We start from the raw sequence: 10,370 nt of genomic DNA, 5'->3' as shown, positions 1-10,370 counted from the left end.
GCATAATTTCCTCTGGCCATACTGTACAAAAAAGACATTCCCAAATAACAGAACCAAAAAAACAATTGATATATAAACAAAGTGTGTACATACTTTACCAACAGGTACAAAATTCATCATATTAAAAGAATGCACAGACATGCAGACAACAATACCACAAAGATGATTCAAGAAATTATACAGAGGATTTTGCTTTTAAAGCAACACTATGTAGTTTTTTTACCTTTAAATAATGTCTCTAAAATTATTTCAGTGATAGAACAACTTTTAACTGGACAAATTGTACTGTTGCTGCAGCCTGAGCAGCCTCCTAGCTGCTACAAGCACACTCTGAAAGTGGCGGTGGAGGGTAGGAAACACAGCCCCGCCCCTCCCCCTGCCTGCAGAAGAGTGTCTGATACCAGGCACTGTTGCGCTTTTCAACCAGATGGGGGAGCTGTAAGTCATTTTTACATGGAAACTACATAGTGTTGCTTTAAATGATTGTCTGAATGGCAGGGTATGAAAGTGACAAATTTGTCAAGTATGCAACGCATTCTCCAAATGTGACCTCTGCATTTAACCCATCCCAGTGAGTGGTGAACATACACACTTCAAGACGTGAACACGCAAACACCCGGAGCTGTGGGCAGCTATCCCAGCGCCCAGGGAGCAAGGTGCCTTGCTCAAGGGCACCACAGTTGCAACCTGCCAGCCGTGATCCTCGAACCGGCAACTAATGATGTCTTTAATACTCTTCCATCCACAAACTGTGAACCCCAGTCAGAGAGAGAGAGAGATAGTCATTGTATTAGACACACTGAGATTATAATACTGTGGGTCTGGTTAAAAGAGTATGTGCTCATGTGTACTCTCTTGCACTTTGATATTTTAGTATGTAGCACTAAAAGTAGAAGTTATTCTACATAACAAGCAGAAATAAGTTTTTGTCTAATGGCCCACCCACACGCAAAAAAGTATGTGGAAACATAAATCATTCCACTGTAGATTTCCTCAAACCTAGTCTTGCCTAACATTAGTTTATTAAATGAGTTAATTGTCCTGCTGTGCTGACTGATGTTTTTCAAAAGATTTGCTCTGTTTTACTAATAAACCCATTATCAGCTAAGCAGTGGTCAATGGGTTTTCAAAAAAAAAAAGATTTGAAATGTTTGTTGAGTACATCCGTAGGATCTTCACATAAAATAAATATTTCTAGTATTTTTTTATATATTTTATCTATTCCTATATTACATTACATATACCATTTCTAATACAATCAGTCAATTGTATATTTGCTTAAAAGTACTATAAATATATTGTTGTGATTACAATTCTACTGACAATTAGGCTTTAAAATTAGCATTGCATATATACACCTTACATCAGTTTGGACATAAAATTAGCTGGAGACAAATCTAGCAGAGCGGTCCAGATGAGACATGAGCCAAAGATTTTACTAATAAGAAACTCCGACTACACCACCCTCAGTGGCGGCCAGTGACTTCTTTTTCGAGGGCGCATGATGCAAAGCTAGTCACAACATGTATTTAGCCCATCATGTGTGTGGCTCGTCATGTCAAAATATGTGTTTGGCGCGTCATGTGAACCTTGTGCGTCTTGTCAAAATACAAGCCGTCTGCACACACGTCAAATGGTGATAAGAGATAATCTCGTGTGTATTCAGAGTTAAGTGTTAAGTGAGTGTCCTGCAAGTATTTTGTGAACATGAGCGTCTCTTTTATCATAAACTCTTTTGACGTGCGTGCAGCAGGCTCGTATTTTGACAAGACGCATGATGCACATGGTTCACATGACGCAACGAACACGTATTTTGAATTTGTGCCTCTCAGGAAGAGAAATCACCAGCCGCCACTTGTTATGCTGAGTTTACACCAACCAAGTTTTAGGCGTCAAAATCACGTCTACCGCGCGTGGTTTGCCACTTGAACAATTTGTATGCATTCGCGCGTGTAGAGCGGAGTAGACGCGCGGAAAAAGCAAGCATTTGACGCGGCGTGGCGTGAAATTCCACCAAAGTTCAAATTTTTCAACTCGGGCGTCAGCCGCAAATCCGCGTGAACCGCAAAATGCACAAAAAGCACCATTCGCGCTTACCGCGCACAACGCTCAATTTGCGCCTTTCGCGCACCTTCCGCAAAGTAGGCATGAGACATAAAAATACATAAAAACACAGGTTTTTATTCATACAAAATGCTTAAAACACTTGAGTAAAATCACTAATAGGAGCACTCAAACTCCACCTCAAGAGAACAAAAGAAAGAAAACAAGAAATAACAGTGACACACAACAGTAATACCAACATATGACTATAACTTTACATGAACTGTCGGTAAAGCAAAACAAGATGAAATGGAAAAATAAATACCAGCAGGGTTGAGGCTCCCAATGGCAGAAAACTGAGTTTAATCAGAGCACAGTTCCACACACACCCCGAAGTGTACTCAAATCACACCACCAAACACTCAAGATGTCACAGCACACAATGAAAAAGCACCACCACCATAGGACAAAGTCCTTTCACTCGTGAGACCCCAGCTGCTGCAACAAAACAAAAATAAACAATTAACCAAGAAAACACATAATAATAACCATGTATTTTAAATAACAATTAATGTGTTGAAAAAGCTGCTTTTCACAGGCGCATTACACACCTCCTCACATAAGTGACCATCAGTACGATATATTAATGGTGTAAAGAGAGCAGTGAAATGTTGGAGTAATTAAAGTCACATGCAGCTCAGAGCAGCTTGCCATCCAAACTAATGGATCACACACAAAAAACAGATTGCCTATGATTAATCTCATTCAATGCACGAATTGCAGCACAACCCTAAATGACTAAATAAACAAACAAAAACAACTCATAAGGAAGAGAGAATGGTGACAAAGCTCATACATCAGACATCTCAAGACATGGGGAAGATGAGCTTGTCAAAACACATGTCAAAAGTAAAGCACTAAAATGAGCCGGTAGGAAGCCAGACACAAGCAGTCCCCTTTAACTATTAATGATGACTTGTCCGCACAGCAGGATAAAAGGCAGCTTGAAGAGCAAAACGGCCACACACAATTCAGGCCGAAAACAGGGACAATCCTAAAGTGGATACAAAAGTAAGAGTCACTGATACTCATCTTATCATCCACCCTCAATTATAGTTGCATGTTACACACTTAACGAGAAAATCTCACGCCAGGCACAACACCTTACAGACATGGGCGTAGCCAGGGTTTGAAAATAACTTGCAGGTGTGTTAAGAGTTAGCAAATTCTATCCCCGGAGAAGAAAGTGCACTAAAACACAATTTAAGGCAGCGTTCCACTCCAATTTTAGACACAGTCTCGCAAACTTTCCTAAACACTTTCCATCGAACTGGAACGTAGGGCATGTACACATATTAAATGTAGTATTTGGTGCACTACTTAATTTACCAAAAATTTGTCTTAAGTACTTCTTAAGATAAACTTTATGGGGCAGTTTCCTGGATAGGGATTAGACTAGTCCTAGACAAAAATAAATATAGAGCTGTCCAATCTGAAAACAACTTGCACTGACAAATCTTAAACTATATCAGTACCCTTTGTTTTGCCTTAAAATGCACACCAGCCATGTTTTTGGTAAAGCGTGTTTGTTAAAAGGCCTAGTCCTGGCTTAAGGTAATTCCTGTCCAGGAACCACCCCTAAGTGTACTCAACTGTATTTTTAATACACTAGAAATCTATTTAAGTTTTACTGGTATTGTATACTTTTTCAGCTGCATTTAAGTATTACTCAAGAAGAACTATATTATTTTCATTAGTATATTTGTCATGCATAACTTTTATAAAATTCTTATTTAACTGTAGTTTTAGTATATTAAGTACACTTTATTTTTACCTGGGATTTTATGTATTCTGTTTTAACCTTTTTGCCATTTTACACTTTGGATACACATTCTGTCTCGGTTTTGGGGGTGTACATTGTTATATTATCCCCTATTTATTACATCACAATTTGTTAATACTTTACTGTTGACTTAGGGTGGATAATTCATTTATTTTCATGCAACAATTCTTATTATAGCATTATATTAATTGTTTTAATAAGCAATATTAGGCTATATAAACAAAAACTTTGTTTAGTGCTCTTATGAATGTTTTCAGCCTGACTTTGTTAAATGCTAACTCCTACACTGAATGAAATACAGTAACATAACCTTCTTCATGACCATGTTTACATATTTGGCATATTTAATTTCAACCTAATTGTTCTACATCTTTATGTGTTATTTTCTACAGATTTTAGAGAAGAAAGTGTTTCTTACATACATAATCATGATAATTATTGGGTGTCTTACCAAATGTAATAGTATGTCAGCAATAATCTTCCCACACTGAATGATGTGCCATTTGATAATGGTTTAGGTGCTGGTCACCCCGTGTTGGCAGATATTATTACGAAAACAAACAATATTGCCATAAATAAAAATATAAGTTCAGACCTTGTCTTCCAGAAATAAATCAGAGACATTGCTAACAGTAACCTGCACATTCTCACTTTATACATTTCACAAAGTGTCACATTATTTGCTAAAATGTCTAAAGAGGATTTTTCACAATGGCATCTGGCAACACTGCAAATGCTGCACCCGTGGCTAACAGCTGCTTGAGTCAATCTCCGTCATTTTATGTGAAACTATACGGTAAACTGTCCAAACTTAATACGCGGATGCCAATATGAGTTGTATTAAATAACTAATTAGTCATTTAGAGAACAAATTGTTTTTTTTTATTTAAAAAAATTAACAGGTCTGAACCTCGGTGGCTTCATAGCTGGCCATGCTTAAAGAAACATATGACAGCCATGACAACCGCTAATGCACTGGCATACAGGAAACCAGCCTATAGTAGCATGCAACAAAATGTTACACCCAAATCAACATCTTACAACTTCTGCAAAGCTGTTTTGGCATGATGCTGATGTGAAAAGTGTTATATACATTTAAATTGAATTGAACAGAATTAAATATTGTATGGAAGAATTTGGCATTCACAATGGTTTATGTTAGTTGTATTTGAGGTACGTAAGGGGTTTGTGAGATGATGAACATGGTATAGAATTTGACAACTGTAATTACCCCAATTTACCCCTATCATTGCTAATCTGCATGTGTATGACAGCTAGCTCACACTGAAAGAGTGTTCACCCCCTCATGTCTTCAGTACCACCCAAACAGCCATGACTCAAGTTAACTTCTGAAACTGTGTCCTATGTACCCTAAACAACAAATGACTCATCTGTTTTCTCTTTTGCTTCTTTCTTATCTCCATACACTCTCTCTTGCTACAGATATCATGGCAGCAGGTGACAGGGAGACTCGCAGCACAAGCCCTTTCACGAAGCACAAGACTACAAACTTTCTGAAGAAATAATTAAGTAGATTCACAATTCCCCCTTCCACCACAGCACTGTCCTTAACAGCCCCATGTTCCTCAATTGTAGCTTGTTTTTTCTACAAATAAACATATCAAATGACAGCTTCAGGAAAACAAGACTTCAATCAGAAGACAGCAAACCTCATGGAAACCTCATGCTATTCAGCTGCTGGAAACAATCTTTTCTCTTCAGGTGAAAAACATCAGTGCTTGTTATTGTGATCAGTACATGAGTGACTTTGGTTCACTCGGGCTGCAAACAGCAGCGTTGTAGCAGAAATCTTCTCTGCGGCCTAAGCCATTAATTATCACAACCACATAATCTTAATCTTAAAAAAATAACCAAATTAGCTGAAGACAAGTATATATTATAAATATTGTCTAGGACATGCCTTCCCCTAAGATTATCAATTACAAGCATGTACACATCTCCCTTATTTTATTCATGCAGTAAAAGATTGCAAATTTGAACAATACACAGACCTGAATAATACCTACTAATCAAGCTATGATTGTTCGACTTTATTTTTGAGAGTGAAGATTTGCAACACATACTGAGTTTGGGTTATTTGGTTATTTTCAACCCAGTGGTGGTTCATAAAGAGATGAGTCCTGCTGTTGGGATCTTTTATGCAAGCTATATGCAATGTTGTTTTAACCCATTGTTGGGTCAAATATAAACATTTTCTGTGTTAAATTTAACCCAATTACTGGGCTTGTCTCTTTTTGACCCCACAGTGGGTTTAAAAAAACTAGCATTTTTAAACTGTAACACTCCCCTTGTACTACGCCACTCACCTTGTCATTCCAAACTTGCATTTTTCTTTCTTCTGTGGAACACATTTTTTTTTTCTTTAATTACATGTTTTACTTAATGTTATATTTTAGTTACGATTTATTCTAAATTTTGGTTAAAAATATGAATAATTATTATTTATTATAATGTAAAATTATTCATTTACTTATTTATTTACTTATTAAGTTATTTAAGCCCACATGACTTGTTTGCTGCATTATTCCAAGTCATACGATAGCTTTGTGTGGGAACAGGCGGAGGTTATTAGAAGTACTAAAAATCTTGCCAACAATGACAACTCTCCCATGTAGCTTCTGTAATTCTGCAGATTTAAAGGTGCAGTGTGTAAATTTTAGCTGCATCTAGTGGTGAAGTTGCGAATTGCAACCAATGGTTTAGTCCACTGCTCACCCCTTGCTTTTGAAACGCATAGAGAAGCTACAGTAGCTGCCACCCGACAAACATGTTATCTTCAGAGACAACTTAGTAAAAAAGTTTGTCTGTTAAGGGCTTCTGTAGAAACATGGTTGCACAAAATAAGGAAATTCCATGTAAAAGGACCCTAAGTATATAGATAAAAATGTCTCATTCTAAGTTAATTAAAAACATAACAGTTCATTTTGAAAGGTCTTTATACACCTCTGATAATATAGTTTTGTATATTATTTTGCATTTCTGTCAAGAGATCCTTCTTAAAATTACACACTGCACCTTTAAACTTGGCAGGTAACTTGAATTTTGAGACATGGAAGAACCATTTGCATTTAGTGACATTAACGTAATTTACTGGGGTGAATAATGCCTTACATTTTCCTTATCTTATTGCTTTAACTGACGTCAGCTGAATATAGTGTACAGGTCATATGGACTACTTTTATTGTGATTTTTTGGAGAGCAGTATTGACATTTTGTCTTGCACTGAACAAACAGTCATACAGGTCTGGAATAACACGAGTAATTGATTCATATTATTTTTGTGCAAACTTTAAAGAAAAGTATGATGGAGAGAAAGGAGAGTTAAGCGATGAGAAGAGACACATATCTTTATTTAACTCAACAATGGATTACTTATATAATATATGATATAGTTTATATTCAAGTCAAGTGGTTTATTAATATTAATCATAGGTGTACAGTTTGTGTACAGTACCTTCCCTTCTAAAGTATTTCCCCCAACTCCATGTCACACTGGCATTAATGCATGTGGAAATTAGGCAGACTTTGAGTATGTGTTGCTCTCTGGGACTCTGAAAGTGACCTGTTATGCTGCGCATTTGTGATTTTGGGGCCTTTGAAGAAGAGTCCTTCAAGAACAATTTAAATTTACTGTACTCATCTCTGGATCAGTGGCTGACAGCTAAGCTGCCAAATGGATTAGCAACCCAGTGTTTTGAGGTCAAACACTACGGCCCTTTGTAGCACATGCAGAGAATTTATTTACATACAAAAACTTGACTGTCTCTAAAAGACACCGTGAGCTTGAAGATGCATGAAATGCACGTAAAAACACATAGACAACTTTCCAAGGATTTTCATCTTTGCTGCTACCTTCCTCTTCTTCTTTTTGAACTGCTTATCTTTGAAAAGACTGATCCAAGCAATCCACGAGTTCTTATACTCCGCAAAGGGTGCTTTGACCAATTCAAGTATGCTTTGGCTGTAACCACAGCTAACTTAGTAGGAATAGAGAGAGTCTAGTCAAAACAAGTGCTTGGGTTTTGTACATGTAAAATGATTACCTATAGAAATGTGCATGTTGATGCATAGCTGAAATACTACTGATTGGCCAATCAAAAGAAAAACCTGTGTTCCAGGTTTGGAAGTGGGTTATGATTTAAAGACTTCAAATCAACATCAGTATATAGTTTGACATATTTACAAGTGAAACAGGATATTAATTCACAAAATAAAATTATCAGGAAAAATTTGATAATGAAAATAAGGAAACTGTACAATAGATACCAGAGTCAGATGCCTAGATGGCAGCTGTTCAGGAATTAAGTTATAACTGTTTTGCTATAGATTATAAAAGTTTTTTTTGCACCAATAAATTATGCACAAAAAGGGCTGAATCAAGAAAGTTAATATGGTTCATTTTACTTTTATCTTAACTTAAAGGTATTGCGGGGATTTTCTTTTTCCAAGTAGATCATCAAGACTATTGGTTTTCCTAGTTGTCAATCATTCTGGTAATATGTTTACGTAGGCCATTGTACATGCTCATCCCTTTCTGCGCATGCGCACTTTCAGGTGTATATGTGTGGTGGACTACGCTTTCATCCATTCATTGAAGTTTGCCGTTCTCACCAGGTTTTTTTTTTTTCAAAATGTCTGAGAGTTGAAAGAGACAAAGTGTCTACGAATTCGAATTGTGTGGCAAGAAGAGAAAGGACTATGAAGAAAGAAACAAGACCAGAGTGTTTTTGGGAGAATATATCACATGCTGGCATGCGCTACAAGCACAGGTTGGGCTTCCTACTCATGAAGTTTCTACTCGACAATTAAAGTTTGGCATGCTATTTGGAGAAATCCATTTAAAATTACTGCTAGTAAAAATTTATGTAAGCTATGATTAGCAACACTAGATCTGGCACAAGTCACGAACCGCACAAAGATGGTAAACATCTCAATTTGTCTAAAATAGCATGACCAAATGGTAGGGATGTAACGGTATAAAAAACACGGTATGGTGGTATTTCGGTATGATGCTCACGGTGCTGTATTTATTGAGACGTTTACAGGAAGGAAAAAACAAATGAAGACTTGGAAAAACTGCCATAAGTACAAGTGTACAGTAGTGTAGTGTAGTGTTTACAATTTTCATAAAAATGAAAAAAATAATTAGACCACGTAATAAAAGAAAAAATTAAGTTTCAGTCAGTTTTGTCAACTTTAAACAACTTCAAATCAGTCAGGTTTTAAGAATTGAGCCACCCCCTTAATTGACTTTTTTTTTTTATTATTAATGCTGCTTGGTACTATGAAAGCAACAGTTGTGATTGTAGAATCAAGAAAAGATCATGGGTTTTAAGATGGGTCAATTCCTCAAAACAAAAACAACCCAGTAAAAATGAAAATAGCAGCTTACTTATTGTAGCTGGACCTAGAGCTGAGGTCAGCTCAATCAATTTCCACACATCAGATTTAAAATTTGCGTTTCTTTTGCTTCCCCACTAGCCGTATCTGCCATTGTCGCTCCACTTGTAGAAAGGCATCAGAGTGGCACGCATGGGATTATGAGAATTGTAGTTCCCGCGTCCCTCAGCTCACTCCACTTGGCCAGAAAAAAATTTCATGTGTTCTATCGAATCATGTGACCACGGTGCTACCGGGGAAATGTGATACCGCAATACCACGGAATGTATAATACTGTTACATTCCTATCAAATGGTAAAAGGTATCACGCTGAAATGTTCTGAAACCTTATGTGTTCATCTTTGATAATTCCAATGTGTTCACCATAGTATTTATTACACAAATGCAACAAGCTACTTCTCCGTTGCAGTTCATGTCTTGAGTCTTCACTCAATCGATCGGTATAATAATGACAGCAACTTTTAAATAGAGCGTGTATGAGAATAACTAGGCTTGTCCACATGTTTAATAGGCGTTCCCTCTCGGGAGCAGGTAGAGTGTTGCGCATGTGCATTTTTGCAAAAAGTGGAGGGCGGTTCTTTTCTAAAATTCCCCAAAATCTTCCGCTATACCTTTAAAGGGCTTAATTGAGGTTGTTTTCACATATGTTGGTGCGCACCGTGGTGCGGCCTCAGAGCGCACCAAAATACATTGTATCATTTTTCAGTTAGTGCGGTCCGTGTTCACATATGTGACCAGTCACGGAAAGTAGGGACACAAGTCGGATCTGGGGCATTTTGAGTTATTCATATATTCTGAAAGTTTCTAAGCTTTCTAACGATGTGTAACACATGGAAATCTGATAAGATTTGGAGAAGTTGTGGCCATTTGAATGTAACACATTCAAGAAAGAGAATGCTGAGAAATTTGAGAAAGAAAAAAGTTAACACTTTCCCTTTTCACCGGCTGGAGAGACAATAGGGCTCATTTACATCTCATTTAGCTAAGACATACCCCCTGTAAAGCCGTTTTGACAGATATTCTAGCATCATATGTAGTATTTGATTACAGAAGTCCGAATGAA

At 37.0% G+C, this 10,370-nt stretch overlaps 1 protein-coding gene across 1 annotated transcript in view; it reads left to right on the top strand.

Moving 5' to 3' along the window:
- The window catches only part of mafa (MAF bZIP transcription factor a), a 146,167-nt gene extending 140,102 nt beyond the window's left edge, over positions 1 to 6,065 (top strand). Inside the window, exon 3 of the mRNA XM_065270004.2 lies at positions 5,330 to 6,065. The gene's annotated coding sequence lies outside the window, so the exon portion shown is untranslated. The remainder of the gene's footprint in view (positions 1 to 5,329) is intronic.
- The last annotated feature ends 4,305 nt before the right edge of the window (positions 6,066 to 10,370 follow it).

This window comes from Paramisgurnus dabryanus, chromosome 9, assembly GCF_030506205.2.
Source record: "Paramisgurnus dabryanus chromosome 9, PD_genome_1.1, whole genome shotgun sequence".
Lineage (NCBI taxonomy): Eukaryota > Metazoa > Chordata > Actinopteri > Cypriniformes > Cobitidae > Paramisgurnus > Paramisgurnus dabryanus.
Note: the sequence above shows the minus strand (reverse complement) of the source record. Positions and strands in the feature narration are given on the sequence as shown.